Source organism: Nuphar pumila, chromosome 3 (genome assembly GCF_984573655.1).
Source record: "Nuphar pumila chromosome 3, dmNupPumi1.hap1.1, whole genome shotgun sequence".
Lineage (NCBI taxonomy): Eukaryota > Viridiplantae > Streptophyta > Magnoliopsida > Nymphaeales > Nymphaeaceae > Nuphar > Nuphar pumila.
In genome coordinates, this window is record NC_143251.1 from 47,309,515 (window position 1) to 47,336,563 (window position 27,049).

The 27,049-nt window shown below is 38.2% G+C and overlaps 1 pseudogene across 1 annotated transcript; it reads right to left on the reverse strand.

The window, feature by feature from the left end:
- Nucleotides 1-1,325: 1,325 nt before the first annotated feature.
- Nucleotides 1,326-26,768, reverse strand: LOC149842817 (protein DEHYDRATION-INDUCED 19-like; annotated as a pseudogene). The gene is made up of 5 exons (XR_016430815.1): nt 26,667-26,768; nt 26,396-26,544; nt 25,180-25,272; nt 15,122-15,378; nt 1,326-1,699 (listed from the first exon to the last, which is right to left on the reverse strand). The product of XR_016430815.1 is annotated as a protein DEHYDRATION-INDUCED 19-like (transcript).
- Between the last annotated feature and the right edge of the window lie 281 nt (nt 26,769-27,049).

Consider the following 27,049-nt stretch of genomic DNA (forward strand, 5'->3'; position numbering starts at 1 on the left):
CTCTTAGTGGTGATGTATTGCACTTGCATCCTTAACAAGAGATTTAGATAAACAGTTTTGTTGGTGATGAAAGGAAATAGCCGACTTAAGTGAAGATTATATACAACTTTTTTCAGGTTAACAACCATATTTTCTTTGCGCCATTACGTTTTTATTCTTGACATTGGATATCTGGGAATCAAGCTAAAAAGCACTCGAGCCAGGGGCTAAGTGCCATGATTTGATAGAAGACTGAAGGGGCACTTTTTTCACCCCCAAAATATGGGGAAGAGATATGAAAGAGTGAAACTAATTTGCCCACGTTGTTTCATGGGAAACCCCAAGTTTCATATGAAAACAGAAGCAATTTCCCACGGAAAGGGCTGTTCTGCTTGACCTCCCCTCAGTGTAACAAATGTCCTTACAAGGATTCTCCATTCGTGTATCAGTTATTAAATAAATTGGGAAACAGGATATGAGGCATCTGGTGTCCCATGTTTTTTTTTAAAAGGCAAGCTGGGTTAGGCAGACCCCCACCAGTTATTATTCAACGTACCACTGGGGTTTGAATCTGCAACGTCCCACCACAAGGAGACGTGACAGGTACTGGTGTCCCATGTTTTGGTGTGAGAATGATAGGAGCTGATGGTTGGTATTACATCTATATAACCAGCTTGGTCAATGTATCTTGGTGTCTAAATGCTTAGGCATCTACCGAAGAGAATGGGGGTTTAGCGACCAACTTGGTGGTGATCCGTTTGTGGTAGCTTTGTGTAGGAATATGGAGTTGAAAACTCGGTTATACTTGGAATTTCTTTGTTTATGCTTTACAATGCTATAATTTGGCGTATTCTTTTTCAGTTCTTTTTTTTTTTTTGGCTGTGTTGAGAAGAGCGTTACCGATGTTTTGCTTAGCACGTATGAAATGAAAAATATGTATAAATATATACATATGAGGGGACCGTCCAACCAAAGGTTCAAAATCTACAACCAACAACGGACTGCTCCCCTTCTCCAATGCTTGAGCATCACATCGATCGACCTCATCTTTTAATTTTTCTTTTATTTTTCTGTTTTTGTTCACTTTTCCTTGAACCAAAGAACTATCTGCAATATGAATTAGCAATTACGATTTGAAGACCGCATGATGCAAGTCATCCGGATCGTAGCTATAGGTACAATCAATCGATAGAGTCTACTCCACTCTAATTCTGTATTTCGTTAAATCATTATGTGTACTGTTCTTCACAATAACTGACTGACAATTAACCAAAGAGAAACATCAAGATCCCGATGTGATACATAAAACACAAATCTCAACATAGCGGGGTGCATTTTCATTAGAACTAACTGCTTCCATTTAAACAAGCTGTTTCGGTTCAAGTCTATGGAAAGGAAATATTACACATACCTGCCCTAATCTATCAACAGTGCATTATATAATATAATACCAACCCACAACACCGCTTACCACATATGAAGAAGATGATGGGTCCCCACTCTGGCTCAAAGCAAGCAAACAAGCCAATCCCTTCACCGATTCACCACTGTTGTTTCCAGGCTCTGGGGAAACACGTCCAACCAGAGGAGAGTGACTGACATGTGGATTTGAATCCTTCATAACGTGTCCTCAAAAATGGTTGAGAGCAAAAGCTCCTGCACAAAGCTGCATCTACGAGCCCTCTCCTCTTGGTCCTTGTCTGATACAGGTGGTTCATTACTGAAATCATATATTTTCATAGGTCAGACTAACATATTGATGATGAAATCATACAAAAGGAGAAAAGTAAACAGAAAATATGTACGTGATATTGCATTGAATTGTTGTGAATTTTTGCTCAATGGCTAATTGGCGACCCAAAAAAATGTGAAGGCAAAGTTTATAATGCTGTTTAACTTACAAAACGGGAACAAACAAGATGAGTTATTATTATGACATGCTTTATATGAAACACTGCTTGGCACAAAGAGAGTGGCAGGAGCAATGAAGATCCAAACTTCACTAGAGGTCACCTTGGATGCATGTAGATTTAGCAACATCCTTTCATACACAATGGGGTACACGATTAATGCATAAAAAGGGACTATCATCTGCATTGAAGGTTAGCGGTCATGACCGTAATTACCAGGTTCTCTATCTCTGCTAGAACTCAAACCACGTTCCAACATACACCAGCTTACTGGGGATATTTTAGCTCATGTAATCTGAGAAAGTGATTAACTATGAGCATGACCACACAAACTATGGTCAATACCAATGAGGTGATGAGCTCCAGGTGTGGAACATGCTAACTCAGTGACCAAAATGCGATGTTGGATGATTGAACATAACCCCATCAGAGGTCTAAAGGTGCTTCCATCAAGACCACATAAATAATGGTACCAATAGAACGGGTGGTAAATGGTGGAAATGGTCCCACACTCCAAAGAGAAGCAAGCTACAACGTTGACCTCCTATCAAACTTGATAATGCCATCGCAAGCTAACAAGATTAACACCACCTCCAACGAGACACACAGAACATGCATGCACAAAGAAGGAAAAGCTAGGGCATAGCATTGGGATGGTTAGAACTTAGAAGCTGAAGGAGGCTTGTACCAAATACCATGACCCAATACTGATTTTGTGGTGCTCCCATTCCCTATGCATTTTTTAGCTTTACCCTAACAGCATGATCCCTGCTACATTGAATGAAATCCCACTCATATTAAATCTTCAAGGTTCTCCCTAAGAGAAAATTTGCCACTAAACACTCTGGCAGACATAAATGGTTACCTGCCTGAAGGTGAAATCAGAAGTATAGGTGAGTGTCACTCTCACTGTTTACATAGTGCATTGAATAAAATAACGGCAACTCATACAGTAAGGTTTGAATTACAGCAGGGTCTTTCCCCAGCTTGACTATCCCCCAACCAAAAGAAGAAGGAAAAAAAAAGTACTACTATCCATTACATGCTGCCAATTGCGCTTCTTTATGCTCTCTTGTAACAAATGTGACAATTATACTATCACAAATATTGTATATCAAACACACTATTATCATTATAAAATGCCATCATCAGCATATCTGTCAGACCATCAATGTGCTCATGGTTGGTGTAGAATGAGATGGGGTTGTACAGCCACCTGTGAGTGTAGAGAGAGAGAGACGGCTGCACAATAGAACTCGTTAATTGAGATTAGGGCTTCTCTCTATATTAAATAGAGAGAGGCAAAACAGAAAAATTACATCTAAGTCCTTATGAAATTAATATTTCAGAAAACCTCTAATATAAGAGAACTTAACCAAAAACCACCTATTCTCAACACTCCCCCTCAAGCTGGAGCATAGATATCTATCATGCTCAGCTTGTCACAACATCTGGAGAAATTTGGCCTAGCAAGAGGCTTTGTAAACATATATGCAACTTGGTCTTCAGACTTTAGGTATTTTGTAGTGATATGACCAGCTTGAATCATATCTCTTACATAGTGGCAATCAACCTCAATGTGCTTTGTTCTCTCATGAAAGACATGATTGTTTGCTATATATGTTGCCGCTTTGTTATCGCACATCATGGTCATTGGAGAGGAAACCTTCACCTGAAGATCATTAAGAACAGTGCGAACCCATATCAATTCAGCAGCTGTTTGGGCCATAGCCCGATATTCTAATTCTGCACTCGACCTGGAAACCACATTTTGTTTCTTACTTCTCCATGAGATCAAGTTGTCTCCCAAAAACACACAGAATCCTGTGGTAGACTTTCTATCTACTACAGATCCAGCATAGTCAGCATCAGAATAGGCTATTATCTCCAGAGTTCCACCTTTCCTGAACAGTAACCCCTTTCCAGGAGAGGATTTTAGATATCTGAGAATCATTATGGCTGCATTCCAGTGTACCTAGTTGGTTTGTCCATGAACTGGCTAACTTTGCTTACTGCTAAAGCAATATCTGGTCTGGTCACAGTTACATATAATAACTTCCCTACTAGGGATGGTCCATGGGAATATTTGTTGGTTTAGCTCCCAACATGCCCGTTTCTTTTAATAAGTCAAGAACATACTTCCGCTGAGACAAAACCATCCCTTCACGGCTTCTAGCAACTTCTATACCCAGAAAATACCTGAGTGAACCAAGGTCTTTTGTAACAAAGTGTTTTTGAAGATGAGCCTTTGTGGCTTCAATAGCTTTCACATCATCTCCTGTAAGAATGATGTCATCCACATATACCACCATAACAACTATGCCAAAGCTAGTTTTCTTTATAAAAAGTGTATGATCTGCTGCCGATCTATTAAAGCCAAAGCTTGACATCACTTCAAACAACTTTTGAAACCATGCACGAGGACTTTGTTTCAAGCCATAAATCGCCTTTCTCAATCTGCACACCTTCTGACACTCACCCTCAACCTCAAAACCTGGAGGTTGTTGCATGTAAACGGTCTCAGATAGATCCCCATAAAGAAACGCATTTTTCACATCTAATTGACACAAGCTCCAACCATGCTGAACAACTACTGAGAGAACAAGACGGATGGTACCCATCCGTGCCACAGGAGAAAAAGTTTCAAAGAAGTCAATTCCATATGTCTGAGTATACCCTTTCGCGACTAATCTGGCCTTGTACCTGTCAATAGAACCATCAGATTTGTACTTTATTGTATATACCCATTTACATCCAACAATGTCAGCATCTGCTGGGGAATCAACTAGATCCCAGGTATGCTGAGAGACCAAAGTTGTCATTTCTTCTTGCATAGCCAGCTTCCAGCGATTATCGAGTGCTGCCTGGTGATAGTTCAGAGGAATGGTTTCAGCAGACAAAGCTGAAATAAATGACTTCATTTGATGTCCAATTCTGGCATGGGAGACATAATGAGATATGGGATATAAGGTGCATTGTCTTGTCCCCTTTCGTAGAGCAATAGGCCTGCTATCATCATCCTGAAGATCACTATTGTCAGTAGAACTTACCTCAGGAGAAGAAGAAGATGAAGGCTCTTGCGGACATGGAGCTCCACGCACATATACCAATGGCGGATTATTAAATCTGGAAGAGGATAAAGTTTGGTTCGGTAAGGAGGGCACAGATTCCAAAGGAAAAGGAGGGATAGGTAATGGAAAAGATTCAGCTGGATCAACCTGCAGCAGGGAACCGGAACTAGAGTAATATGGAGAGGATTCCAAGAAAGATACATCTGCACTGACATACTCTCGGCGAGAAATAGGATCATAACATCGATAGCCCTTTTGATTTTTTGGATAACCGATAAATATGCATTTTGTAGCTTGAGCGGCTAATTTATCACGGTCAGGGCCAAGTTTGTGTACAAAACAGACACATCCAAATATTTTTGGTGAGAAAGAAAAAAGTGGGGCATCAGGTTTTAGAATATGTAATGGAATTTGATCACCCACAGAAGACGAAGGCATGCGGTTGATCAGATAGCAAGCAGTGGTAATCACATCACCCCAGTATAAGGCAGGAACATTTGATTGAATCATAATGGTCCTGGCAACATCAAGAAGGTGCCGATGTTTTCGCTCAGCCACCCCATTTTGTTGAGATGAATAGGCACAAGAAGTTTGGGGTTGGATGCCATGATTTTGGTAAAATTGTAACAGACCTTTTGACTTAAACTCGAGAGCATTATCAGTGTGAACAATCTTGACAATAGATTCAAACTGAGTTTTTATTTCAAGAATTAGGGATTTGATAAGACTTGGAACTTCAGATCGTTCTTTTATTAAAAATACCCATGATAACTTAGAGAAATCATCAACAATAACAAGATAATAACGACACTGAGTCCTAGTAGGAATCTTACTAGGACCCCATACATCTGCATGAAGAAGTTTAAAAACTTTATTACTAGACTGACTCTGACCCGAAGGGAACGAGCTTCGATGATGCAACCCAACTGACATGCTTCACACTGAAATAATGTGGTGGAAGGAATCTGAGGAAAGACCGACCGAAGCTTTGACAATGAAGGATGACCAAGACGACGATGCCATTGAACAGGACTGAATGAATGTTCCACTGCAGCATGAACAGAACCCATTGGATGATGTAGGTAGTAAAGTCCATTTTCTTCATAGCCTCCACCAATCTTCTTCCCGGTCAGCAAATCCTGAAAATGACAACCCATTGGATCAAATATTACTCTACAGTTTTGTTCTTTTATAAGGTAACTAACAGAAAGTAAACTTTGAGGAAAGTTTGGAGTATGAAGAGCATTTTTCAACTGTAATGAGGAGGATATAGAAATATTTCCCTGACCAACAACCGGGGAGGAGCTCCCATCGGCTAATGAGACTCCAAGTTGAGCCTTAATAACCTTTAGATCTGAGAAAACACGTGAATTTCCACACAAATGTCTGGATGCACCAGAGTCAATAACCCACTTACTATCATTCGGATGGAGATGATTTCCGATTGAAAAAGCAACCCCAGCTATAGGAGTGGGGGAACTCAAAGGTCGAAGAGCAATCAACTCATCATATTCCGCACGACTAAGGGTGATACTACCTTCATTTGCAATGATAGTCTCTGGTGCATTTGTTGCCTCAATAGTAGTAACATTTGCTTTAGGGTTATATGACTTTGATGAAGAAGAGATTGGCCGACCATGCTTATCCCAACAACGATCTTCTAAATGTCCAGATTTTCCACAGAATGTACATTGAAGCTTTCCTCTGCCTCCCATACTACGTCCACGTCCTCGTCCTCTGATATTCTGAATATTTCCACGCCCATAACTAGATGGGACAACAAGAGCAGATGACTGAGTCACAGGCTGAGATTGTGGCAGAGAGATCGCTGTTAAAATGTAAAAATGTACATATATGTATATATAATAATATTATATTACTATATATATAAATACATTTTTCATTTCTTTCTTTTCTGTAATTTTTCCGTTATTTTTATTTTTTGTCTTTATGTCATCTAGTTCAGTTTGAACTAGAATGACTGTTGCTAGTCAAGTCCTGTCCAGACTTGACTAGCAATAGAGCTGTTGGACTGACACATTCCAACAGCTCTAAATAGAGTTGTTGGACTGTGCCCAACAGCTCTATTGAGTCCTCTTTCAGCTGTGTATATAAAGGGGTGCAGCCCCTCTTGTATTTTACTCCAATGCTTCTTAAGCAATTGGTTTTTCATATCAATAAAGAATACATTTTTATTTTTATTTTGTTTCCAGTTATACCCTTTTTAAGGGTTATGCTTTAGTGTCATTCTTGACACTTGCTCTTGTTAATCTAAGCTCGTGTTTCGAAGATCCCCATTTCATTTCATGGTATCAAAGTCGCGGAAGTACTAAATCTTGAGGAAAAGCTGCCTCGGTTTCCGTGCCCGTTTGCAAAAGTGTTCGCCACTTGAAGAGAAGTGTTTTATCACTTCATTAGAGAAGATTTCACATCTTGATGTATTGTTTTTTTTTTCTTTCTTTTTCATTTTCCTTCTTGTTTCTCTTCTATCCCTATTCTTTCTCTCCTTGTAATCGATGGATGACAATGATAAAGTCACCATCATGCCTATGAAACTAAGCGATACGAACTATGTAACATGGGCTTCAATCATGAAGCACCATATATGGGGAAAAGGCTTATGGGGGATTGTGGATGGTTCCGATTCGGAACCTAAGCTATCTCTTACTAAAAAGGAGGGAGATAAAGAGGTCGCTCTATCGGAAGAAGAGAAAATCAAGGCTATTGCCTCATACGAGAAGAAATGGAAAGAATGGAGAATATCTCATGCGAAGATAATGTCATGGCTTATCAATAGCGTTGACATTAAAAAATGCTCAAGTCTTGCCAAATTTGATCATGCCGATAAGGCATGGGAATACCTTAAGAATATGTATTCCCTTAAAGATATTGCACACGTGTGCAACCTCCAAGAAAAAGTTCGAATGATGACACAAGGAGACAAAACTATTCGTGAATATTACAATGGGTTGTCCGAACTTTGGGAAGAACTTTCCCTTTTAGAACCAAAGTGACATTGTGCCGAAGACATCGAGCTTCGTCAGAAACAACTCGATGCTGAACATTTTTACCAGTTTATCACTGGATTAAGGCCGGAATTTGAAACCACTAAATCGGCCCTACTTCACCGGGGAAAAATTCCTTCTATTGTTGAAACTATTGAAGAGTTAACAATGGAAGAAAATCGTCTCCGGAAAGGTTCTTTAAAAATTGAAGATGATTCCGTTTTAGCCGTGTCTAGACCAGGAAATCATGTTCGATCATATAGGCCTCCTCACTTTAACCGACAAAATGGTGACTATGGTAAGAAGAAAGTTATTTGTCATCACTGTCATGAACCGGGACACTACAGGCCACAATGTCCCAAACTTAAGGAGCTGAGAGAAAAAAGAGCTGCAATTGCTGGATCGGAGCCTAAAGATCAGGATGCACCAGTTTCCCTGACCCAACTAATGGAGATTCTTCAGCCTCTCATCAAAGGTGCCTCTTCCTCATCTGAAGCTTCAACCGACGCAGCAGCCTCATCTTTTTCTGATCTAGGTAAAATTTCTTGGCTTCTTGACTCTGGTGCATCTTTTCATATGACCCCAAATAATCAAAGTCTATCCAAATGTGTTAAAAATAAAACAAATGTGTCAAAGGTCTTTACTGTTGATGGGACTTCTCTTGAAATAGAAGAAATAGGAAATTTTGAAAAAAATTATAAAACAAAAAAAATTTTTATTCCAGAAATTAGACATGTTCCCAAATTAAATTTAAATTTTTTATCTGTATCTCAAATTTCTGATTATGGGTGTAATATTTCATTTTTTTCTCATGGTTGTTGGGTACAGGATCGCCAGTCAGGCAAGCTGATTGGGGAAGGCCATAGAGAAGGACTCTATTACATGGATTTTTTGGAAATGTCGAAGAAAGCTTTTTGTTATAATATTCAAAAAATAGAGTTGGAACTGTGGCATAAGAGACTTGGTAACCCACATATAACCAAAATCCAACATTTTCCAAATCTAGGGAAATTTTGTAACTCTGAATCATTTGATTGTAAAGATTGTATTCTCGGCAAAATGAAAAGATTACCATTTCAAAACAGAACTTTTTTCTCTTCAAGACCACTTGAATTAATACACTCGGATGTTTGGGGTCCTGCACTAGTAATTTCTAAAGGAGGATTTGTTTACTATGTTATTTTTGTCGATGATTTCTCCCGACATACGTGGATGTACTTTCTCAAACATAAGTCTGAAGTATTTTCATACTTTCAAACTTTTCATAATATAGTTAAAAACAAGTTTCAAAATGATATTACTATTTTTCGCACAGATTCAGGGGGAGAGTTTTTATCCATAGATTTTCAAAATTATCTTAAATTGCATGGCATCACACATCAAAGATCGTGTCCTTATACACCTCAACAAAATGGACTGGCAGAACGAAAACATCACCATATTATAGAAACCACTAGGACTTTATTAATAGCAAATCAAGTCCCGAAAGACTTTTGGGCAGAAGCTGCCTTAACTGCCACCTATCTCATTAATAGGATGTCATCTTCTTCGTTACAAAATATCACTCCCATTGAAAAACTTATGAACATTTCTCAGACTACTCTAGACTAAGAATATTTGGGTGCAAATGTTTCATATTTACTGACAAAAATGATAAACTTTCCCCTCGTGCGATTCCCTGTGCCTTTTTAGGATATGCTGAAAACCAGAAAGGTTATAGATGTTTTGACTTCAAAAATAATAAACTATATGTGTCTAGAAATGTTTCCTTTCTTGAAAAGGAGAGCTTCTTTGATTTTAGAAAATTAAAAGACGTCACTGAGTACTCCTTTTTGCTAGATCTAACATCAACATCTAATGAATATGACCTTGACTGTAACTTTGATGATGATCAAAGAATTATTGATCTTAATGTTGAAAATGAAGAAGTTCATAGAGACACTAGTATTCAATATTCCAGGCGACAAGAGTCTAATCCTCCATGTGCACTTGAGAAATATTCTAACATTCCAACTAGACAATCATCCCGAATCTCGAGGCCTCCAGGAAAGTTTGTATCATACGAGTCTTTCTCACCCACATATAGGTCAGTTATTGCATTAATTCACTCATATGAAGAACCATCCACATATTTTCAAGCAAAAAATGATATCAAATGGATAGAAGCCATGAAAACTGAATTAGATGCACTTGAAAAGGCTTCTACATGGAATATTCAAGATCTTCCTCCAGGGAAGAAAACTATAGGATGTCGATGGGTTTATAAAATTAAAACCAAGAGTGATGGTACTCTTGAAAGATATAAAGCCCGTTTAGTAGCCAAAGGTTATGCCCAAGAATATGGGATTGATTATAAAGAAACCTTTGCTCCGGTGGCTCGTATGACTACTGTCCGAACCTTAATTACCTTAGCTTCTATCAAAAAATGGTCTATTTTTCAAATGGATGTCAAAAATGCTTTTTTAAATGGAAAGCTAGTTGAAGAAGTATACATGAAACTCCCTCCTGGTCTAAGTATTCCTAAGGGTAAAGTCCTTCGCTTAGAAAAAGCTCTTTATGGACTTAAACAAGCACCAAAAGCTTGGTATGATAGGTTTAGTCGTGTTATGATTGATATTAGTTTTCAATTCTGTTTAACTGACACTGCTTTGTTTATTAAGAATTCTGATGCAGGGATCATTGTGCTTCTTCTCTATGTGGATGATATGATCATCACCGGAAGCGATAAATAGAGAGTTGAAACAATCAAAACACTTCTTAAATCTCATTTTGAAATGACTGATTTGGGCTTGTTGAGATATTTTTTAGGCATTGAAGTTGCTTATTCTCCTAGAGAATATTTATTATCTCAGACTAAATTTGCTTTTGATATTGTTTTCAGGTCTGGTATTACTGATGATAAGAAAGTTGACACTCTAGAAGTTGTTAATGTTAAAATGAAGATTAATGATGGAGAACTTCTTGCAGACCCTACTCCTTACAGACAGCTTGTCGGGGCACTTTCCTATCTATCCATTACCAGACCAGATATAGCACATGTTGTTCATACAGCAAGTCAATTTCAACATGCTCCTACTTCTGTTCATATGGGAGCAGTCATGCGTATTATCAGATACATCAAGTCCTCTCTTTCACGAGGACTTTTCTTATCTTCCTCCTCTTCTCTTGATTTAATTGCATATACTGATGCTGATTGGGGAGGTGATCCAATAACAGACACTCAACCACTAGCTTTTGTGTCTTTTTAGGGGAATCATTAATCTCGTGGAGGTGTAAAAAGCAGCAGAAGGTATCTCTCTCATCCACCGAAGTTGAATACAGAGCCATGGCAACCACGACCATGGAAGTAGTTTGGCTCCGACGACTGCTTGCTGACATGGGAGTTGAAGCAACAAAGGCTTCACAAATGTATTGTGACAACAAAAGTGCGATCTACATTGCCAGTAACAGAACATTCCACGAATGCACCAAACACATCGAAATGGATTGTCACTACGTCAGAGAGGAATATCTACACGAGATAATTGATCTGCCAAATGTCACTTCAGAATATCAGTTAGCAGACTTCTTTACAAAGCCTCTCGCTGCTCCCCGATTTCACTTTCTCTTAGACAAACTTTCGCTCATTGTACCGTAAGTTTGAGGGGGAGTGTTAAAATGTAAAACTGTACATATATGTATATATAATAATATTATATTATTATATATATATAAATACATTTTTTATTTCTTTCTTTTTTGTAATTTTTTCCTTTATTTTTATTTTTTGTCTTTATGTCATCTAGTTCAGTTTGAACTAGAATGACTGTTGCTAGTCAAGTCCTGTCCAGACTTGACTAGCAATAGAGCTGTTGGACTGACACATTCCAACAACTCTAAATAGAGTTGTTGGACTGTGCCCAACAGCTCTATTGAGTCCTCTTTCAGCTGTGTATATAAAGGGGTGCAGCCCCTCTTGTATTTTACTCCAATGCTTCTTAAGCAATTGATTTTTCATATCAATAAAGAATACATTTTTATTTTTATTTTGTTTCCAGTTATACCCTTTTTAAGGGTTATGCTTTAGTGTCATTCTTGACACTTGCTCTTGTTAATCTAAGCTCGTGTTTCGAAGATCCCCATTTCATTTCAAAGTCTACTCAGACGATTGTAAGCATCGGCAAGAGTGGGAACATCTGAACCAGTCAACATTTGAACTTTTGCAACAGAGAAATCTGAAGAAAGACCTGTAAGAAAACGAGCAACCATGGTTTGTTCTTGATGATCCTTTTGCTTCGAGCAACAAAGAGGCATGTGAGCATTAAGTCTTTCAAACGCAGCTTTGACAGAGGCATAGTACTGGGCCAAGGTCTGATCTCCCTGTTGCAAGTTATATATTTCCTGTTCAACTTGCAGGATACGACTCACATTCGTTTCTTGTGAGTATGTATCACGAAGATTGTCCCACATTAGTTTGGCTGTATTATAGTAGATCAATCCATCGGCAATATGGGGTTCGACACTATTCATGATCCATGACATAACTATGTCATTATCTTCATCCCAAGTGACATATTTTCCCAATTTCTCAGTGGGTTCGCCTTCCAACAAAATATGTTTTCGACGATGTCCAGATACCGACATCATAAAAGTTTTGGACCACCTGGCATAGTTGGTTTCATTCAACCTTACGGAAGAGCCATATGAGAAGGGGTTGGCAAAAGCCTTATACTCCCCAATATGTTCCAGTTTGGAATCACATTTCGAAGTTTCAGCCATACTGAAAAAAAAAAACAGAATACCTCACTTGAACAACAAGTGTTCAAGAGGAATTTTTTTCTTCAACTCAGCAGGAAACCACACCTGTTGTTTCCACAGCAAACAGCAGCCCACACACGAAATAAAATTCAGTCCAGCAGGAAATCACACCTGCTACTTTCCACGACACAGAAGCTTAAGCTACCATGTTTCCTTAAAAAAAAAACTCGACACAGCAGCCACATTCTGAAATAAACCAACCCACTGAAACAACTAAGTTTCAGTTGATGTTGATAGCACAGAAATCACGAACATTGATGGCCCAAACACATAACGATAAATGAGAGACTGCAGTTGCAAACCAAAGTATTCACTACACTTGCTGTTCTCCAACATATAAGGCACGACATCCAGTAAGTATCACAAGTAATCAGCACAGAAAAGGAAGTTGCATTCACGGCAGAATTCTGATAACACGCAATCAACATAGGCGAGAACTCAGCAATCACGGCAACACAGAAAAACTAATTTCTGCTGCTCCCAAACAGAAGGAACACACCTCGACAAGAACTCAGCAATCACGGCAACACAGAAAAAAATTCTGTAACAGCAGGAACACACCTCGACAGCTCACGAACAAAAAAAAATCACGTCATAGTAGAAACAAGTCTCGGCAACACTCGGTCGCAGTGGATCTTCTCCTTAGATCTGACGACAGATCTGGGTAACATCCCAGATCTGTGATCAGATCTTCCCCAGTCAACCCCACCGAACCTGATTTTAAAAAGTCGTAGGGTGGTTGCTCCTCGTTGATGAAAATCACGCTCCCACGATCGAAGGCTTTGATACCATGTAGAATGAGATGGGGTTGTACAGCCACCTGTGAGTGTAGAGAGAGAGAGAGAGAGAGAGAGAAAGAGACGGCTGCACAATAGAACTCGTTAATTGAGATTAGGGCTTCTCTCTATATTAAATAGAGGCAAAACAGAAAAATTACATCTAAGTCCTTATGAAATTAATATTTCAGAAAACCTCTAATATAGGAGAACTTAACCAAAAACCACCTATTCTCAACAGTTGGCATAGCTCAATTTGATGCAAAACCTGTTTCTCTTTAAGATAATTTCTTATAGAGAGCATTGCAAGGTATGTTAACACACCATAACCATTTCAAATTCTATTTAATGAAGGCATGCACATTAGATCCACCTATCAAACACACACACGTGTCCCTGTGCCCTACATTTGTAAAATCACTGTAACTCCATCACATTCCAAACAAGGGCACAATGGTCTCACACACATAAACATGCTCTCTCTCTCTCTCTCTACATGTAGGTGACATGTATTTCTGAATCATCCAACAACTGTTCATTAATAACTGGCATAATATCACTGCCATTTACCAGACACTGCTACACAATGGTTACAGTCAAACCACAACCTAGTAACCTACATTACAGGCATCCACCCAAAAGGGAATAGAGATGCTTCTAACCTATTTCACATGGACAGTTAAAAACATGACTTGCAAACTTGGTGGCTTGACCTGCTATCCGTTATTTGTCCAGGATTTATTATTGTTACTTTGACTGACCACTATTTATGAGAAACTCCTATTTTTATGTCAACTTTTACCTTCAATATCAGTTTCTCAGACAATCTGTGAACAGTTTACTTGTTTCAAAGTGTCAAACATCCACCGCTTGGCCTAATTATTTGGCATAATGAAATCAGATATTCTCATTTGAAACTAAGATCTGGTGTCAAGTTCAGAATATAGTTGTAGATCTTCTATTAGAAGCAAATGCCCATATACGCATAAAACCCTACAATCACCTTAGAAGGACAATGGCTTCCATGCCTAAAGACAAACCTAGATGATCATCGTATAAGACTTAGGAATTGTATGTTGCTTATACTTTCCGTTAACAAAAGAATTGACAAAGGTCTCAACACAGATCTAATTTTACCCAGAAAAGAAAGAGCACAAGAAGTTTGTATTTCATCAAAGAAAGGGAGGAGGTGAACATAGGGCCAGACCTGGCATGATATTCATTTAGGGCATGTTTGGTAACGTCTCATGAGGTTCAGATTCTCATACAAATGGGAGAGTGAATCTCATTTGCACAAGCAACCAAACATCAGAAAGTGAGCTACAAGAAACGGACTCTCATTTGCCTCATTTTCTAATTTATATGAGATTCAGAATCACATGAGGCCTCATGTAATTCTGAATCCTATGACTCCAAATCATATTTGATTCGAAGTCATATGGCACCCAGCAAAACCAAACGTAGCCTTAATGAGTAGGCAAATCATTCTGATTTTAGGGGACATGCCAGGTATCATGGCCTACTCACTGCAAAAGCTCTGCTGATGGAAAATACAATGATCTAGAACAGTCAAATGGGCATACCTTTCTGTCACTTTCTCATCTATGGGTTTTTTATCGGAAATCCCATCATCTGGTGAATGAGACTCTGGTTTTGCTGGAGCATCAACCATAGGCATACTGTAAATGAATGACGACAACAAAGGGTCGGGCGCTGTATTGGATGAAGCAACCAGATAAGATGAAGAAGCAAACAGCGACTGGAGGTGCCCTTCTCGCAGTTCCTTGCTCAATTTTGAAAGTGTAGAATGAGAGGATCCTTTTCAGAATCTTCTTCTTCGCTGCATTTGAACTTCCAGTCAAGGAACACAGGAAGTACAGTAGACATTTTTATTAACATCAGCAACTACTTGAAAACCACAGGCTACTGAAATGGTAACATGCTTTAAGAATTTTCATAAAATGTTAAAAAACCAAATTCAGGTCAAACATTAAGCGAAATAAATAAAGAAAAGATCCCACAGAAAGGCAACCACCTTGACACTTGACAATGACAATACCAATTCAAAATTAGGGCAACTGTTTGGGTGTCATTTTTCAAAACTTTTTTATGATCTGTTCATAATTATATCTCTTAAAGCCGTGTCTGTCATTTTATCTATTAAATGGTGTTTGGATGACACTTTGATGAATTTTGCCTTCTTTCCTGCTTTCTGTAAACCATCATTTACAGCTACCATCATCATCATCATTGCAGCCATGACTTATGCAAATTTCATCAACTACCACCATTCACTTGCAATCATCATCATTATCAATTTCAACAACTTTTAGTTGTTTTGATGTGAGATGGAAAAGGGTAGATGAGAAAGCCACACACCTCAATGTAATGAAATATGCGGAAAAGCAAAGAGTGCACTAAGCACTTACAACATCTACTAATGAACAAACAAACAAAAGGGCTAATACCCAAACTCACAAGAGACAACACAACATAAAAATATAAATGTCTTTTATTGAAAGAAAGAGAGCTCTCAAGAGTGAAAAATACAAGAGGGGTTCACCCCTATTTATACACAAAAGAAGGAGAGGAGGAGTGGCCATATGGCCTTAAAAGAAGAGCCACTTAGGGGCTCCCATGGAGTCGTTGGGGGCCCCATCGACTCCATGGTGGGGCCCCTTTTAGGTGGATAAAAAACCAAAAAATAAAAAGTAAAAAATAAAAAAGGAAATTTACAAAAAGAAAGAAAAAAAACAAGTACCCCTATCGGGTACTTGTGAAATGACTAAAATACCCCTATCGGGTATTTTAGATTATACAAATATATATGTATATAAATATATACATATATATGAATTACATATATTTTAACACCCTCCCTCAAGCTTTACGGGGATATAACCGAAAGCTTGTTAAGGAGAAACAAAAACCGAGGAGCCGCAAGAGCCTTAGTGAAGAAGTCCGCCAACTGGTACTCTGATGTGACGTAAGGTAGTGCTATGGTTCCTCTTAGGTATTCATCACGAACGTAATGGCAGTCCATCTCAATATGCTTAGTACGCTCATGGAAGGTGTGATTGCTTGCAATATAGATTGCGCTTTTGTTGTCGCAACACAGCTTTGAAGGAGTAGAGATGACAATGCCCATATCACTGAGGAGGCTTCTTAGCCACACAAGTTTCATGGTTGTAGTGGTCATAGCACGATATTCTGCTTCTGTTGAGGACAAGGATACTTTGTGTTGCTTCTTGCATCTCCAAGAAATCATAGAGTCACCTAAGAAAACACAAAATCCGGCTCGGTCATTGGGATTTCCTTCCCAATCTGCATCAGTATAAGCAATTAAATCAAGGGACGAGGCAGAGGAAAGAAAAACTCCCTTAGTTATGGTATTTTTGATATATCTGACGATCCTTAAGACTGCACTCATGTGCACAGTTGTAGGTGCATGTTGAAATTGACTGACAGAGTGGACGGCATGAGCAATGTCTGGCCGTGTGATGGATAAGTAGGTTAGAGACCCAACAAGTTGCCGGTAGGGAGTAGGATCCTCGAGAGGTGTTCCATCTTCCAACCTTAATTTTGCATTGATGACTTCTGGGGTTTCTGTCTTCTTATCATCGGAGATACCAGATTTGGAACAGATGTCAGCAGCAAGTTTCATCTGAGAGAGAATGTACCATCGAGGAGAGTACGCCACTTCAATTCCTAAAAAATATCTTAAGAATCCAAGGTCAGACATATCAAAATTTTCTTTCAAAACCTTTTTAATATCATTAATGCCTTGCTCATCACTTCCTGTGATGATCATATCATCAACATAAAGTAGTAAAATAACTACTGAAGACCCTGCACTTTTCACAAACAAAGCAGTGTCAGTATAACATGAACGAAAATTCAAACTTGTCATTATATTGCTAAATCTATCATGCCAAGCCTTTGGGGCTTGTTTTAAACCATATAATGCCTTTTTAAGTTTAAGAATTTTATTTTTACCAATACATACTCCTGGTGGGGGATCCATGTAAACTTCTTCATTTAATTCGCCATTTAGAAATGCATTCTTAACATCGAGTTAATAGATAGGCCATTTTTTCACTGACGCAATAGCAATAAGAGTCCTAACACTAGTCATTCTAGCAACAGGTGCGAAGGTTTCTTCATAATCTATACCATATTCCTGAGCATATCCTTTAGCTACTAATCGTGCTTTATAACGTTCTAATGAACCATCACTCTTGGTTTTAATTTTGAAGACCCATCTACATCCTATTGATTTCTTTCCAGTGGGTAACGAAGTTATTTCCCAAGTTTTTGCTTTTTCAAGAGCACTAAGCTCTAAGTTCATGGCTTCGACCCATTGGGGAATATTTTTTGCCTCATTATAGTGTGAAGGTTCATGAAATGAATGCAACGCAATTAGACATGCTCTATATCTAGGAGTTAGGGACTCATAGGAGACAAACCTATTAGGAGGGTTGGAGATCCGACTGGATCTCCTTAAAGATGTTTCTTTTATGTTGGATCCTTGAGAGTATTTTTCTAATGCGCTTATCTGAGTTTGTTGACCACGCCTAACATATGTTTGGATTGGTCTATTATTCTCATCTATAGCATTATCAAGAAGAATTTTCTCTAGGTCATTCAAAGACTCATTAGAGATTTCCTCTTCTTGAGGAGTCTCATCTTCTTGAGATAGAAGATCAAATAAAAAAGTATATTCACTTTCGTCAATATCTTTAGTTTTCACAAAACCATTTTCATTTTCCAAAAATGTTACATCTTTGGATACATAGAGTTTGTTATTTTTCAAGTCAAAACATCTAAAACCCTTTTGATTTTCTCCATAACCCAAGAAAACGCATTCAATAGCTTTAGGAGATAATTTGTCCCGTTTATAAGTAAGGACAAAACATTTACATCCAAAGACTCTTAATCTATTGAAGTCGGGTGTTCTTTCAAATAGTTTTTCGTATGGAGATGTATTTTGTAAGGATGAGGATATCATTCTATTTATTAAGTAAGTTGAGGTTAAGGCCGCTTCGGCCCAAATATTCTTTGGAATTTCTTTGGAGATAAGGAGTGTCCTAGTGGTTTCCATGATATGTCTATGCTTTCTTTCGGCCAAGTCGTTTTGTTGGGGATTCCTAGGACACGATCTTTGATGACAAATTTCATTTACTTCTAAATAGTTTTGAAATTCATTTGATAAATATTTTCCACCCGAATCGGATCTAAGAGTAGAGATATTACTTGAAAATTGATTTTTAACTATCATATGAAATTTTTTGAAAAAATCAAAGACTTCGGATTTTAAATTGAGAAAGTAGATCTATACATACCTAGTGTAGTCATCGATGAAAGTGACATAATAGGAGTACCCTTCTTTAGACATGACGGGGGAAGGACCCCAAACATCCGAATGGACTAACTCAAAAGGTCTTTTGGACACAAAAGTTCGGTTTGGAAAAGGAGTAGATTTTATTTTGCCAAAAATACAATTCTTGCAAACAAAATGTTTCTCATTACAAAATTTCTTTCCAAATGGAAAGGAGTACATTTTTTAGAAACTTGGATGTCCAAGTCTTTGATGTCAAATATCAATATTTTTATCTTGGACATGGTTACAAAAAGAGTTAGTGGGGAGTTTCAAGTTGCTCATGTAATAGAGATCTCCCCTTCTATGGCCTTGCCCAATCAGCTTCCCGGGCCGGAGATCCTGTATAGAGCAATCCTTAGTTGAGAAGGAGATTTTACATCCATGATCACATATTTGAGCAACAGAGAGGAGATTTAAATTAAGTTGAGGTACAACTCTCACGTTTGGCACAAAGAAGTCTTTTGAAAAGTTTAAGGTTCCAAAACTTTTTACTTGTAAAGATGTACCATCGGCAGTTGAAACATAGGAGTTTTTATAATTATTACATAAATCGGAAAGCTCATTTTCAAGGGGGGTCATATGAAAGGAAGCTCCAGAGTCAAGGATCCAAGACGACATACCTGGAGGAGAGGAGGAAGCTACGACGGCACCCGCAGTTGATGGAATCTTGAGTAGAGTTTGTAGTGCCTCCAATAGTTGAGCAAGAGAAAAAGAGTCCGTTCCTTTGATTGCTTCCTCTTTCTTTTGAGTAGCTTCTTCAACGGAAGCAACTTTATTTTTTGGTGCTTCATTCAACTTAGGGCAATTAGGTCTTATATGACCCGGTTCTTGACAATGATGGCAAATGGCTTTTCTATAGTTGCCATTATAGTTATTTTGCCTTCCAAAATGTGGAGGTTTGTAGGTTTTCATAAGGTTGCCGGGTTTTGATACGGCCAAGACATCATTTCCTCCTTTAATCATGCCAAGACGGGTTTCTTCTTGGCATATTTCGGCTATGGCATCTTCCAAGGAAAGGGGCTTTGATCTATGTAGGAGGGAGGATCTAACTTGTTCATATTCGAGCCTAAGCCCATGTAAAAATTGGAAAAAGTGTTCTTTTTCCATTTGTTCTCTTCTTAATTCCACATCTATACTAGAAACCCATTTTGGTTCTAGTAAGGATAGCTCATCCCATAAAGGGCCAAGAGTGTTAAAGTAGTCCCTAACACTCATTTCTCCTTGCTTGATAGTCCGGATTTTTTCTTGAAGAAAGAATTGACGAGCAAGGTCTTTTTGGGTAAACATACCTTTCATGAAGAACCATGCTTCATTTGTCATCCGAAATTTGGCAATGTTGGCGCAAATCTTGAGCTCCACATTGTTCATGAACCAAGCAAGAATCTTGGCATGCTTACTTTCCCAATCTTCTATTTTAGATTGGTGATCTTCAATGGCCTTCATGCGGGCATCTCCTTCAAGAGCTTTTTCTTGGTCGCCTTCCATCTTAGTTAGTTGGAGTTGTGGTTCCGGAATGGTGCCCATGACGTATCCCCAAAGCTTTTTCCCCTTGAGGTTGTTTTCCATGGCGGCGGCCCACATCATGTAGTTGGAGCCATTGAGTTTGAAGGAGAGATCAATCTTTTGTTCTCCTTCCATAATAACCACTCACAAGAGGATAAAAGAAGAGAGAAACAACAAGAAACAAATATAGCTACACAACTAGCTATATTAAGAAGAAGAGCATACACAAGGCTCTGATACCATGTAATGAAATATGCGGAAAATCAAAGAGTGCACTAAGCACTTACAACATCTACTAATGAACAAACAAACAAAAGGGCTAATACCCAAACTCACAAGAGACAACACAACATAAAAATATAAATGTCTCTTATTGAAAGAGAGAGAGCTCTCAAGAGTGAAAAATACAAGAGGGGTTCACCCCTATTTATACACAAAAGAAGGAGAGGAGGAGTGGCCATATGGCCTTAAAAGAAAAGCCACCTAGGGGCTCCCATGGAGTCGTTGGGAGCCCCCAACGGTCACAAATGTGACCGTTGGGGGCCCCATCGACTCCATGGTGGGGCCCCTTTTAGGTGGATAAAAAACCAAAAAATAAAAAGTAAAAAATAAAAAAGGAAATTTACAAAAAGAAAGAAAAGAAACAAGTACCCCTATCGGGTACTTGTGAAATGACTAAAATACCCCTATCGGGTATTTTAGATTATACAAATATATATGTATATAAATATATACATATATATGAATTACATATATTTTAACACTCAAAACATAGGAAGAGGGTTTTCCACTCATGGGCACCTCAAAGCATACATATATGATTGCTTTAATAATCACCATGGACACAAGGGATGACATCTGTTAATTTTCTGGATCTTTTCAAATGCAGTCCACAGGGATGATAGTTTCCATGCTGAACCATAAAAAACTGAGTGATTGATTTCATGGAGAGAGAGAGAGGGGATTCTCCAGCCGTGCGTATCCAGGTACCATGGGAGAAGGATGGTGAATGGACGAAGGGGGAGAGGTCGGGAGGAGAAGCCTGGAATTTACAGTTTAGAAACAAGGCCATGAAAAAATGGCTTTTTTTTTCCATAAATTGTTTCAATGCTCAACATAATGTTTTGAAAAAATCAATTTGAGAGCTTTTGTCATCCAAACACAATTTCCCAATATTATTTTTACTAAATGAAGTGTTAATGCTAGATTATTTTGATAAGCTATTTAATGATAGTCATGCTCAAGATCTTGGAGACTTCTCCATTCCTTTTCATGAGATAAATCGTGACTTCATGCGCAAGATTCAAAAGAAAGAAATTGCAGAGGCTTTGAAGAAAATGAAATCAAGAAGGGCAGTTGGCCCAGATGGTATACCTATCGAGGCTTGGAAATGCTTGGGAGAGAAAGGTTTAGAATGGTTGACAAATCTTTTTAACTTGATTTGGCGAACAAATAAGATGCCTAATGAGTGGAGGAAGAGTACTTTGGTGCCTTTATATAAGAATAAGGGTGATATACAAGATTGCACAAACTATCGTGGTATAAAACTCATGAGTCATACTATGAAACTTTGGGAGAGGGTGATTGAGTCTAGGTTGAGGAAGGTTGTCATGATATCGGAGAATCAATTTGGTTTTATGCCTGGAAGATCAACTATGGAAGCTATACATCTTCTTAGACAACTTATTGAAAGATATAGAGAGAGGAACAAAGATTTGCATATGGTTTTTATTGATTTAGAGAAGGCATACGATAGAGTACCTAGGGACGTTCTCTGGTGGACAATGATGAAGAAAGGTGTTTCTCTCAAGTACATTAGTATAATTAAAGATATGTATGAAGGAGTAGTAACCAATGTCCGCACTTGTGGAGGGGTGACAACCAATTTCCCGATAACGGTTGGGTTACATCAAGGATCTGCTTTAAGCCCTTTCCTATTTGCGATAGTGATGGATGAGCTTACGAGATCAATTCAAGAAAATGTACCGTGGTGTATGTTGTTTGCTGATGATATTGTTTTGATTAATGAGTCTAGAGCTGGGGTTAATGCTAAGTTAGAATTATGGAGACAGACATTGGAAGCTAGAGGTTTTAAGTTGAGTAAGAGTAAGACTGAATATATGGAATGTCGGTTTAGTAAGCAACGAAGTAGTGATGGGAGTGTAGTGAAGCTTGGTGAGCAAGATATACCGGTGAATGATTATTTCAAATATTTGGGATCCATCATTCAAAAGTATGGAGAAATTGATGGAGATGTAAATCATAGGATAAAGGTTGGGTGGATGAAATGGAAAAGTGCTACTGGAGTGCTGTGCGATCGTAGAATGCCATTGCGGTTGAAGGGAAAGTTTTATAGGACGACTATTAGACCCGCTTTACTATATGGTACGGAATGTTGGGCTGCCAAGAGAAATCATATTCAAAAAATGAGTGTAGCTGAGATGCGGATGCTTAGATGGATGTGTGGAAATACAATAAAAGATAAGATTCGGAACGAAGAGATACGTAAGAAGGTAGGTGTTGCACCCATTGAAAATAAGATGCGAGAGAATCGTTTACGGTGGTTTGGACATATTCGGCGAAGGCCTAATGATGCTCCAGTTAGAAGGTTGGAGAAATGGGAAAATATATTAGTTAAAAGAGGTCGGGGTAGGCCTAGGAAGACTTGGATGGAGATGATAGGAAAGGATATGAATGCTTTGAACCTCACCGAGGACATGGCGTTGGATAGAAATGATTGGAGGAAAAGGATTCATGTGGAAGACCCAAAATGAATTTCTTTTTTGGTTCATATCGCTGACCCCAATTGTTTTGGGATGAAGGCGTAGTTGTTGTTGTTGTTGTTGTTGTTGAAGTGTTAATGCCTTAGTTGTCAAAAGCGCTAGTTGGAGCCTAGGTGAAAGACCCCTAAAAGAACTAGTCGGGGCCTAGTCGGACTAGGAGGGACCAAAAAAGATAAAACATAAAGAAAAGCAAAAATAATACAATAAATAGTAAATTCAGCAAAAACATATGATTGTAATTATGAATGGAGTATAAGTGTGTAATTCAGTGTAACATACCGTAAACTTCGTAAAATTGCATGACCATATATATATATATATATATATATATATATATATATATATATATATATATATATATATATATATATATATATATATGTGTGTGTGTGTGTGTGTGTGTGTGTGTGTGTGTGTGTGTGAAATACGGGCATACATGTAAAGAACAAAAATAAAAAAAGAAGAAAAGGAAGAAAAAGAAGGAAAAAAGAAAAAAGGTGGAAAAAGGAACAAAAAGAAAAAGAAGAAGAAGAAGAAGAGGAAGAAAAAAGAAGAGGGTGGAGGGGCGAGAGGAGGACGAAGAAGAAAAAAGAAAAAAGAAAAATAAAAAGAAAAGAAAAAAAGAAAAGGGACAAAGAAGGAAAAAAGGAAAGGGGAAAAAGGAAGGAAAAGAAAAAGGATAAAAAGGAAGAGAAAGAAAAAGAGGAGGAAGAAGAAAAGGAGAAGAAAAAAAGAAAAAATAAGAAGGGGGAAAAAAGGGAAAGAAGAAGAAAAAGAAACATTTGGGATGGGAAGAAGAAGAAATAAAGGAAGAAAGAGAAAAAAGAAAACGCAATCATGTCCCAGCGGCCTTGGCGGGGATAGCCTAGGTGCTGCCTAGGCGGTCTGGGCGGTAAAACAGGGCCCTACCGCCAAAACTCATAAGCATAGGCGATGGCCTTATGCCTAGCCCACCTAGGCACAACTTTTGACAACTAAGGCTGATGCTCAAATGAGCGTCACCCAAACACCCCTGAGATGTTGTCATACTATCTCAATTGCCTATAAGTTAAACTCAGTGGAAAGCAAAATGGAAAACTTTAGTCTTGCTGACAAGATGATTAAAGTATTTTCACACCCTTGTACTCCATTATCTGTGTCTGGGAGAAGTCTGTTACTTGATACTATACAAAAGACCTCTTCTGCCCAATAAGTACTGACCGAACAACTGCAACTAACTCCGATATCCCGCCAAAATATCATTAGACATAAAAGTGCAGAAGATCAGGTATTGCCCAGACCTACCTAACCACAACCTCAACCATGATGAGTATTGTACATGGAAACTCCTCACCAATCCAAAAATAAAAACCTATTGAAATTAAAGATACATTAAAATCACAAAAAATCAATTAAGAGTGTGATATATTGAAAATATGCAAGAAAATTTTACTGCAATTTTATCAGAACTTTCTCGTTTGGTCTTGCTGATCCTTGTGACTATGATGGGTAGTCAATACAACAACAACATATTTCACAAATTGCACAGTTTTGTGTCTTAAAATCGAAGGGAAAGCAGAAAAGAAGATGAATAACCTCAACTGTACCCCACAAAGAATAGACTTAAGAATCAACTAATATCCCTTCTTTTGTATCACTTCCAAGTTCCAAGTCATAGGCTGGCCGCAAGCATCATCATCCACAAAGTGAATGGTTAGAATAGAATAGCCATGCTTGACCCAAACATACATTTCAATTCTCTTTGACTATTACACTTTGTGAAAGTAAATACTTGACAGTCTGATTGGCCATTAGAATAGTTTAAATACTTCTCGAACTTCAAAAGTTGACATTCCATATAAAAATCAATCACAGAACAAATACATGTTGAAGTGATATTTAAGAAGATGCAAATAATTCATTAGAGGAAAAGAAATATCCTAAAAACATGTCCGCCAATTTATGCAATACAACGTAAAAATCCATGTAATCCTACTTGAGAGAAGGATATCTTAAAGAAGTGCCCATGCTGCATAGTGATATGCCCGACCAAATCCATCCCTACCCTAGTTCCACACACAGGGCATACCTATGAAAACAGAAGAAACAATCAGGTTAGAGCAGGAAAGTAACTAATAACAATGTTGTCAGTATCGCTATCGGCCATGAATAGTTTGGCCACCCATCCAGCTGTATTGGCCGATACCGATACTTAAGTGAATCATTCTGTATCGGTTGGAAAATAATAAAAAATATTAACCATTGTGTGACACGTGTTAAAACCATTAAAATAATATTCAAAATTAATTTTTAGTCTCACCGATACTGATAACATTGGTTATAACAAAAATAACAAAGACAACAGCACAATTACCACAGGAACTGAAAAGGTTCTCTGTGCAGTTTTTTCCTCACATTTAGAAGGATTTTCATAAACAAAGGCATGATTTTGCATATACAATCCTCTGATTTATTCAGTCAAACTGCTATTAAGATTACAGGTAACTAATCACAGTTCAAGAATGCTAGAATTCAAAATACATTAAATCTCCCCTATGTAAAATTGTAAAATAGAAGCATGAATGTGTTCACGTTCCTGGAAACCCATGTCCAATACTGTAGGTTCAGATTCTATAAAAACTATACATGAATTTCATACAAGAATCAGAGGCAAACACCACTCACAAACAAATTTTCTTCACGACTCCTTGAACAACAAGAGATGACACAACAAGAGAGTGCCCAATAAAGTTCTAAACATAAAGGTGAAAAAATGCCAAAATGGACCACCCAACATCTATAGCACATAAGAGAACTATTGACGATAAAGCGCACGACATATATGGCTGCCAGGACGAACCTCCCAAACCAGAACCTACTCTAAAGCCCATAGCCCATTTACTAAAACATTAGTGAGAATAATCAGGATCATTGTCATCAACACTTCATTGACCATCAAGAACTAAATCAAACTACAATATGCAAACGCACGGCTCTACTTGAACAATAGATTCATCCAATTGCAACGAAAACACCAATCCAACCCATAAAAATCCACAAATCCTAAACCTGGATCGTTTAGGAACTAACGCAGTAATCCCTACAGAAAAAGAGAAACCACATAATGAACAACAAAGGGCAAGGAAATCCCATCGATCATTTACCAAAAACACAAAAAACGGAGGATTTCCTCAGAGGGAATGAAAAGCTACCGCATTTTTAGCCTCAACGGAATGCTCATCATCTATGTGACAACAGAGACCTACGATATCGAAATCCTCTGAACAAAACGGACACGGGAATTCGGCACGCAGATCCTCTTCCCCATCGAAATCATCAAAGCTCAACTGAAGATCTGCACCTGAAACATCCATTAAAAAAACAATAAACCCTCCAAATCAAATCAAAACCCCTAACCAAAAATCACACAAAGTATAAAAAAAAGCTCCAAAAACCATGAAAAGGGAGAGGGGGGAATCGGACCGGAACGGATTTGAAGGGCAGATTGGTGGCGCTTGGAAGCGGAAAAGAGAGCCGCCCACGAATCGGAATCCATGGATCAGATATCCACCCTCTCCCCCAAACAATTCGAAACCCTAATTTCCTCCAACAGCCCCCACGAATACCAGAAAATTGGCGAGAGCAGAAACGAACGGCAATTCTTATGTATGTCACATAGCTTCCGTTGTTCCTGTTTGTTTTGTTTTGTTAACATATTCCTCCATTCTCCATCTTATCTATCATCTTTCTTTTCAAATGGTTTTTTAGATTCATACATGTGAATGACACATTATCGTGACCACTTATATGTGTGCAGAAATTGTATGTCTTTCTTAGTGTAATGTCAGCGCTATCAACTATTTCAG